At 37.3% G+C, this 9,752-nt stretch overlaps 1 pseudogene; it reads right to left on the reverse strand.

Annotated features, from left to right (window-relative positions):
- Window positions 1-798: 798 nt before the first annotated feature.
- Window positions 799-1,983, reverse strand: LOC144255476 (protein TFG pseudogene; annotated as a pseudogene).
- Between the last annotated feature and the right edge of the window lie 7,769 nt (window positions 1,984-9,752).

Raw genomic sequence — 9,752 nt, forward strand, 5'->3', positions numbered from 1 at the left:
CCCTTGGATATCAGAATTCCAGGATGTCTATCCTTTAGACTCAAGGATTTGCATGAGCAGGGCTCCCCAATCCCTCCCAGTTTCCTGACTTTCAACCTAGAACTTAGAGTCACACCTTTGTCTTCACTAGTTCTGAGGCTTTTTGCCTTGAAGTAAGCCTACTGCATTCCTAGTTCTCCAGCTTACACTGCCTATCATATAACTTCTCATTCTTTATAATTGTGACAATCAATTTCCCTAATGAATACTCTCTTATCTTTCTAGTCTGTCACCTCTGTTTATTAATGTACCATGCTCTTTCAATATGAGATGTACAGAATATTTTTTTATCAAATCAGACTAGTCTAATGATCTAATCTCTCTGTTGCAACGTTTTTTTGATTCAATCACTTTTATTAACCTATTAATGTTAGATTTTATACACAATATCTAGTCATCTTCTCTACTTTAGCACATCATGTTAACAGTAAAAAGCCAAGTAAGATGGCTAAACCTCAACCTAGCATTTTAATATCCTCTGGACAAGGGAAGCAGAAAGCCAATCACTTTAACACACATGTAAATGTAGTGTTCCAAAATAACTAGAAAGTTGCTACACTTTTAAGCAGGGGGGGAAGAAAAACAACTTTCATTTTGGTCTTTTGTTCTAGCAAATTATACTTTCAATTAACAGCAACAATGATATAAAAAATGCTCTGCCTTTTGAATTTATTAACTTCAATACAAATTAAAATATAATATTGGAGCCTTTTACAAGGTAATAGCTAGCAGCTACATTCATCAGTGCAGCTGGCCTCCTTATCGATACCCAGGTCCAGGTTGGGTATAGCCCTGACCAAAGTTACGTGCATAAGGGTCAGGCCCACTTGGAGGAGGGGCCATGGTACTTCCAGAAGGTGTAGTAAAACTTGGTCTTGGTTGATAAGCCCTGGGTTGGTTTGGAGCCATTCCAGGCTGAGAGGCAGGGGCCACAGTATAGGCTGAGACATTTGGGTAGTATAAGTTTGTGGAGGATAACTATTCACCTGGTACTGCTGTGGTGGTTGAGCAGCCAGTTGCTGAGGCTGACCAGAAAATATTGGAGCTGGTGCCTGGGAAGTTGGTTGCTAGCCATATCCCTGGAACTGCTGAGGTTGTGGGGTCTAGTCTGCTGACTATAGCTAGTTGAATACTGAATACCATACTTCTCAGGTGGCTGAGGTGGAGCTTGAGGCTGTTGGGCACCATAGCCGGCTTGCTGCTGGTACTGTTGGTACATCTGACCTTCAATCTGACCTGCTTGTGTTTGGGCTCCTGTATATGGAGGCTGTTGTAACTGAACTCCTGGCGGGTGAGCTGCTGAAGAGGAGGAAGCAATGCTGTCGGGCCTTCCTGAACGGTCGTCTGAAGGAACACTGGGTGACCCTGAAACCTGATCATCTGTTAAATCAAACGCTGACATTACATTTTTATTGATTTCATCTTGGTTTTTCAAAGGATCAAAAGCTGACATACTTGCTGCCATAACCTGAGTAGACTGTTTTCCAAAAGAATCAGAAGCAGCAGGCTTTTCTTCCCTACCATCCACAGTATCATTTTCAGGAATATTGGTGGAAGGTCCTGGTTCTCCAGGTGGTTCCAAGCTATCCAATAAGTGATTCACTTTATTCCTAAGTTCTATCAGTTCTTGATGGAGAAATTTCACCTGACTTGATTCAAGGAGTCTTGGTTGGCCATTAACAAACCATGTCAGTTTCAGTATCTTACTACACTGAATAGCAAAGGAAAGGTCAGAACTATCAAAAATTGTTATAAGATCTCCACCTTCATCTTTATTGTAACTTCATCATTACTTAGAAGTTTTCCTCTGAAAACTTGATGCATCATTAGCACTAACTCATCGTATCTTCATAAGTAATATCTTCATTATGAATGGGAATTCATATCCTCCCCAAGTTGAGCTTTGATAATTACCTTCCCTCTTAGGTCCAACTGTCCATTCATGGTGGACTCCAGGATATTCTTATATAACTATAGAGAAAGACGGCTCACAAGGCCATCGCCTTTGCTCGGGACTCTGTTGGCAGACTGATGAGAGGCCACCACAATAGACCCTCCTCAGCCACTGCACCTAGCTCGCAGACTGCCATGGGCCCCAGCCAATCTCACAGACCCAACTAGGCTAGCCCCCCCCTTTTTTTTGACATGTGTATTGGGATGACTTTATTTAAGTACACTGGGCCCCACCAGGCAATGTGGTTTGTGAGAGGCTGTTCGAGGGATGGGTTTGAGCTAAGAGAAGCGGGATGAGCTGGATAAGCACACAGCAGTCTGTGGGTTGCCACATTGCTTTCACACACCTGCTTCGGCCCACATCTGGCAGGGGCCTTTGGTCATAGGACGGCGTAGGGGAAGAATACTGCCTGGAATCTAAGACTAGGTTGGGACTTGGTGTCACAGGTGAGCTTCCCAGTGAAGACAGGCTCCCCCAGCTTTGTATCATTAGGGTTGAAGGTCACTACTTGAGCCACTACTAAGGGCCAGGCCTGAGCCCTCCTGGCACTCTGGTCTGGCCCTTTCCTCCACTCCCTTCCCAAATAGGTCCAAAAATGAGAACAGCACATGATCAACCCAGAGGGGGCATTCCTGCCCTTCAACCTAGTCCCCCTGCTCAGCTAGAGTGCAAAAGGCAACTTGGTTAACTGCAGCTTTTTCCAGTCTCGTGGGGACTGTGTCCCCAATGCCCCTCTCTTGCAAGGGGCCTCTGCTGAAGAGTGATTCTACCTCCTATTTCAGAAAACCCAACCAGCCACTAGACTGTTGGTTTCAGGGTGGTGAGCAAGTGCAGGAGGAAGGGGAAAAAAGGGGCTGGTGGGGAGAGTGTAGCCTTCAATCCTGAAGGGTCCTGAGGCCTATGGATACTGTCAGTTCACCAGGGAGTGGCAAGGCCCCGGATGCTACACTAAACCTAGATGCTGTAAACATTAGTGTGAGCAGGGTGACTAGTAGGCAGGAAGCAGTGAGCCCCCCTCCCCAGTCCCCTTACTGAACAAACACTTCAATAAATAAAATTGTTAAGATGGAATTGAAACAAGGATGGATGAGAAGCGAGTAATGAGACCAGAGCCAACAGGATCCTTAAACTCTCCCAAGACCCTCTGGATGGAAGGGGAGCTTGAAGCATTAACTCTGCAGCCAATCAGAGCTAGTCTCTTCAAGTGTCCAGTGTGGTCCTGGTGACCAGGTGGACATGAGGGCTCCCTGCGTTCTCCTTACCCCAGTCTCTATAACCCTAATGGAGAGCTTCTCAGCCTCCCAAACCCATACCACAACAAAATGAGAGGGACCTAGTCCCAGTCCTGGTCCTCAGTCCATGATCAAGAGACACCAATAGCAGAATGAAGAGCTAGGGAAGGCAGCAGCTGCCTTGGACCTCAGGGCACCTGGAGGTGGTGGTAGGGTGGGGCCAGCACAGCCTAGGCAGGACAGCATCAAGATCTCCCCCTGGTGGCCACCAGGGTCCCACACAGCCAAGCAAAAGCCCAGCTGAAGAAGGAAATGGGGTCTCTGCCAGCGCTCTTCCCTGTCAGGGGCCACTTAGTGGTCAACCCCAGGTCTTAGGCCATTACCATCGTGGGTCTGTTGCAACTCTTTAAGGACAAACTTGTCTATTCTTCCTTGCATATTTTTTTAATATTTATTTTTTAGTTGTAGTTGAACACAATACCTTTATTTTATTTATTTACTTTTATCTGGTGCTGAGGATTGAACATGCTAGACAAGAGCTCTACTGCTGAGCCACAACACTAGCCCCCCTTGCATATTCTTAATGTAAGCTTTATAATCACCTTGTCCAATTCATTCATACCCCCCACAGTCTCACATTAAATTGGAAAAAATACCATAGAATTGAGGTCTTTATGATTCTGTGCTTTCCTATTTAACAACCTGACATGTGTTTATATTTGTTCAAGTCAAATTTTGTATCTGTCTAAAGATTCTTGTTTTTCAAATAGTTTTCCTCACCTAGGTGTTGCTGTTTTTGAGTTAAGGCACTTCCAAGCACTTTATTTTATTTTTATACTGCAAAAGGCATATTATCTCTTATTTATAATCTAGCTGGCTATTTTTGTGTATATGAAAGCTAATATAAATTTTATTTTATAACTCTTTATGGTGGGTGAACAAAAATACAATTAATATTTGTATGATTATAAATATAAATTTATTCCCTGTAAGAATTTATCTTTAGATCCTTTTGAATTTTCTATGTACATAATAATCTGCAGGTAATGGCAGTTGCAGCTGTTACTTTCTAATCACTCTATTTTTTTCTGGATAAAATATGCTAGTACAAGCAAAAATCCTTGTTTTACTTCTGATATCCAAGTGCAAGGTTTCAATCTTTCTTCATTAAGTTTCCTTTTTGGTTTGTCGTTTTTATAGTGCTGGTGATTTGAACCCAGGGCCTCTACTGAGCTACAGTCCCAACCTTTTTATAAGTAAGTTTTTCTGATACTTCCTTTCTATCTTCCTAATTTTTGTTTGTTTTGGTACTGGGGATTGAACCCAGAGTGCTTTACCACTGAGCTATATCCCAGTATGTTTTATTTTTACTTTTTATTTTGAGACAGGGTCTTGCTAAGTTGCTGAGGGTCTTGTTAGGTTGTTGAGGCTGGCCTTGAACTTGCATCAGCTTCCCAAGTCACTGGAATTACTGGCACTTGCCACCACACCCAGCAATTTGGTTCTTCATATAAGATCAATACTGCAATCCTGGGCTAAAACCAACTTGGTTTATAAAACTTTTAAAAAATTTGATTGATCTAAATTTCCCATATTTTAAAGAATATTTTACTTAAATGCATAAGGAAAATGGACTTTGAATCATCTTTTTTCAATTTAACCTTGGAAGGTTTGGTATCTGGATTTTGCTAGCCTCATTATTTGTAGCGAATGGATATACATATTTTTATATTATACATATGTAATATATATATGTTTATTATATATATAATTTTCTACATTTTCTTTGTAATTTTCTTTACACATATATATATATGTATATATACATTTTTAATATATACATATATATATATATATATATATATATATATATATATAAAATACTCTGTCTGTTATGGTTTAGATATGACGTGTCCCCCAAAAGCTCATTGTGAAATAACGCAAGAAAGTTCAGAGGGGAAATTATTAGATTATGAGAGTCTTAATTTAAGCAGTGCATTAATTCACTGATAGGGATTAACTGTGGGCAGGTAGGGTGAGGTGCATCATCTGGGGTGTGCCTTTGTGGTATATCTTTGTCCATGGTAAAGGGAATCTCTCTCTGCTTCCTAATGCAATGTCCTGAGCCACTTTGCTCTACCACATTCTTCTGCCATGATGTCCTGCCTTACTTTGAATCCTGAGGAATGGAATCAGCCATCTATGGACAATTGTAGGGAGACACCATCTCAAAAATTATATTTTAAAAGGGCATTGAGGGAATGGGGCTGTGGTTCAGTGGCAGAACACTTGCCTAGCATGTGTGAGAAAGTGGGTTCAATCCTTAGCACTGCATACAAAAAAATAAATAAAACAAAGGCATACTGTCCATCTACCACTACAAATTTTTTTTTTTAAAAATAGCTAGTATGCACAAGGCCCTGGGTTCAATCCTTAGAACTGAAAAAATTGTTGGTATTATTTTTCCACAACTGTTTGATAACTTCCAGGGTTAAGAAATCAGGCCCGCATTGTTTTTACTGGAAGGCTAATTCATCTATATTTAAATGTTTGTAGTGCTCTTCATAGTTTTTTAGCCCATTTCAAATGTGATAGTTGGCAATTTTTTAGTTCTGATTTTTTTGCTATTTTATTTACAATAAGTTTTATCAAGGATTTATCAATTTTTAACCTTGAAAGGTTTTGATATCTGAATTTTTATTGATTTTTTAAAAATGATGATAGTGGAATGCATTACAATTCTTATTACACATATACAGCACAACTTTTCATATCCCTGGTTATATATAAAGTCTGTTCACACCAATTCATGTCTTCATACCTGTACTTTTGATAATGATGTCCATAACATTCCACCATCCTTGCTAATCCCCTGCCCCCTCCCTTTCCTTCCCACCCCTCCCGCCCCCTAGAATTCATCTATTCCTCCCATGCTCCCCCTCTCTACCCCATTATGAGTCAGCCTCCTTATATCAGAGAAAACATTTTTGGGGATTGGCTAACTTCACTTAGCATTATCTTCTCCAACGCCATCCATTTACCTGCAAAAGATTTTATTCTCTTTTATTGCTGAGTAAAATTCCATTGTGTGTATATGCCACATTTTTTTTTATCCATTCATCCACTGAAGGGCATCTAGGTTGGCTCCACAGTTTAGCTATTGTGAATTGTGCTGCTATAAACATTGATGTGGCTGTGTCCCTGTAGTATGCTGTTTTTAAGTCTTTTGGATAGAGACCCCAATAGCTGGGTCAAATGGTGGAATTTTGATAGCCTCATAAAATTATCTGGGGAGTGTAGATAATACTCTGACAAAGCTTCATCAAAATTGGTATTAAAAAAGTTAATTTCCCATATTTTATGTTTACTTTCTATTAACTTCTACTTTATAGCTTTCTTTTTTCCATTACATATGAAAAATATAAAGATATACTATGTTCATAGATTGGAAGCAATATTGCAACATTATCCCAACTAAAATTTCAGCAAATTTGGTATGTTGTGAAATTTGAGAAGTTGATTCTATGCTTTATGTGCTCAGTATGGCCAAACTAAAATAGAAATGACACACTGTGGAACATATGTGCATTTTATATGACAGAAAAAAATATTAGTTTTTTTAATGCTTTCAAATAATGAGAAAAATATCAACAAACAAATTTTAAAACATGCAAAACACATAATAGTTGAGTCACAGATATGACTAAATAAATGGGTTTTAAACATAGATATGATGTTGAAATATTCACTTAAACCATGCAAATTGAGCATTATTAAAGTAAAAATGTATAGAATCCCTACAAAACTTGATATACCCTTAAGTTTGCAGAAAATTTAGTAATGATGAAGTAAATCAGACCAAAAATTAGTAAGGGTGAATAAACATTTGAAAAATAAAATTAACAAGCTTGAATTACCATATTATAGCATAATTGCCACCACCATATTAACTTATATTAACAAATATTTTGTGTATCCTAATCTTCCACCAAAGAGAGATTATTAATAAATGATTTTAAGTAATACCAGCACATATTTTTTAAAAAATCTTCCCATGATTCTATTCTACTTTTTGAAAAAAAAGTAGCATAAAATCTGCAATGATTATGCAGTGAAATACAATAATGAGTATACCTATGACTGCACTCTAATTAGAGACCATATAATTTTTTTTCCCAAAGTTGTAAGGTACCAAACCTCAAAGCCAATCTCAAAGAATACCAAATAATCAATTTCATATACATAAGAAATAGTCTTTAATGACTATTTAAAGATAAAAATCAATGGTAAAATATAGCTAAAAAGCCATATTCCTTTGGAAGTGAAAAAACACACTGCTAAATAATTCAAGGGGTTGTGGAATAACAATGGAAATAATGAAATATATATGAGTGAATGATAAATAATGACTACATATCAATACCTGAGTGATGTTGCTAAAATACTAATTAGAGGAAAATTTAAAACTTTAAGTGCATCCATTAGAAAATAAGATTGACCATTATTGAACTTATCAAAGAAAAGAAAGAAGGTGCCAATAAATCATATTAGAAGGACCATATCATCAGATCAAGTAGTAGATAAAAAGTTATAAAAGACGAGACAATATAGTTTGTCATTACAGTGAAAAAATTAAATACATAATGCTCTAGAGCATATATATAAAGTGCAGTCCAATTAAAGTTACAGGAATTAAATTCTGAACCTCACCTACATTCACTCATCAAATGGCAGACTTACAGTGTTTCATGTAAGGTTTATAACACTTTCTGATAATAAAGAGATTAGCATTTTAGTCAAATTGTTTCATAGAATACATAGAGAAGCAAAGGTATTCAACTGATGTCCTGAGGCTAATAAAACCCTCATGCTGAAACCTTAAAAAGATAGACTATTTCATTTTAATTAAATATAGTAATGTGGGGGAAGTCACAATATGAAAATATAGGGTTCATCCGAAGAATAGTTTAACTGAAAAATTTCTCAGTGTAATGTATAGCATTAACAAAACGACAAGAACAAAAGATTTGATTATTTCAGTCATTCTTGGAAATGTTCATAAAGGCCATTTCTGATAAAAAGTTCATTATAATAGCAGAGAATTTAACCTGACTTATGCTGTGATCATTTCTTTTTAACAATATCCTAGATCTCACCAAAAGCAATGAGAAAAGAGTCATATGAATTAGAAAGAAGCAGGATAGTTGCCATTTTATAGACAAGTTTATTTTGTTTTACATAATCCCTCAAAGAATCTAAAGATAACACATTGAGAACTAACTATTCACTGAGCTCAAGTTATCAGTTGCTAGATTCAAGCTCAATCTATAAAAATCAACAAAGTTCCAACACATCGGCAATAATTATTAATTTTATCTTCGTTTATTCCTTCCTGACTGGGCTTCTTTTATGTGGATCAGAGTTTCTAAAGTATCATTTTTCTTCTCTCTTGTGAACTTATTTTAACATTTCTTGCAAGACAGGTCTTTTCATGACAAATTTCTTCAATTTTTGTTTGTCTAAGTAAGTCTTCACTTCTTTTTGGTGAAGAATGAATTTACTGAGTACAGAGTTCTAGGTTGGCATTTTTTTTTTTCTTTCCACACTAAATACCTCAATCCAGTCTTCTTGCTTGAATGTTTTCTGAGGAGGTATCAGATATCAATCTTATCTTTGTTTCTCTATGGGTGGTTTTGCTTTGTTTTGTTTTTGTTTGTCCTCTGATAACTTCTCAAGATTTCCTTCTTGTCTTCAGTTTTCTGCTATTTGAATATGACATACCTAAGTAAGGTCCTGTCCCCCACACCCCCTCCCCCACATTCATTGGATGTGGTGCTCTTTGAGCTTCTTGGATTGGTGGTTGGTGATGTGGTGTTGTTTTTTAATTCTGGAAAATTCTCAGTCATTATTACTTCAAATAGTTTCTGTCTTCCTTTCTCTCTTTCTTCTATTTCTGGCATTTTCATTATGTATTTGTTATACTTTTTGTAATTGTCAAACACTTCTTGAGTATTTTGTTCTAACTTTCTTGTTAAAAAAATTTTGTTTGTGGTTGTTGTTGTTGTTTATGTTTGTATTTCAGCTTTGGAAGTTTTTGGTATTTCCTCAAGTTCACTGATTCTTTCCTCTACTGGGTCCAGTATACTTAAGAGCCTAGCAAAGATGCACTTTGTATCTATTATGGTGTTTTTGGTCTCTAGCATTTCTTTGTGATTCTCAGAGTTTCCAACTCCTTGGTTACATTATATATCTGTTCTTGCATATTGCTGATTTTGATTCCTGGTCTGATAATTTCCACAAATTTTTGAGTCTGGTTCTTATGCTTGCTTTGTCCCCTCAAACTGTGCTTTGTCTTTTATTATGACACATAGATTTTCTTGAAAGTCAATGCTATAGTTTGAATCTAAAATGCTCCCCAAAGCTCCATATGTTAAGTGCCACTATGTGGCATTATTGGGAAGTGGTAGAATATTTAAGAAGTGTTGCCTAATAGAAGGAAGATAGATCATTGATGATATGCCCATGAA

The sequence above is a fragment of the Urocitellus parryii genome, chromosome 6 (assembly GCF_045843805.1).
Source record: "Urocitellus parryii isolate mUroPar1 chromosome 6, mUroPar1.hap1, whole genome shotgun sequence".
Taxonomy (NCBI): Eukaryota; Metazoa; Chordata; class Mammalia; order Rodentia; family Sciuridae; genus Urocitellus; species Urocitellus parryii.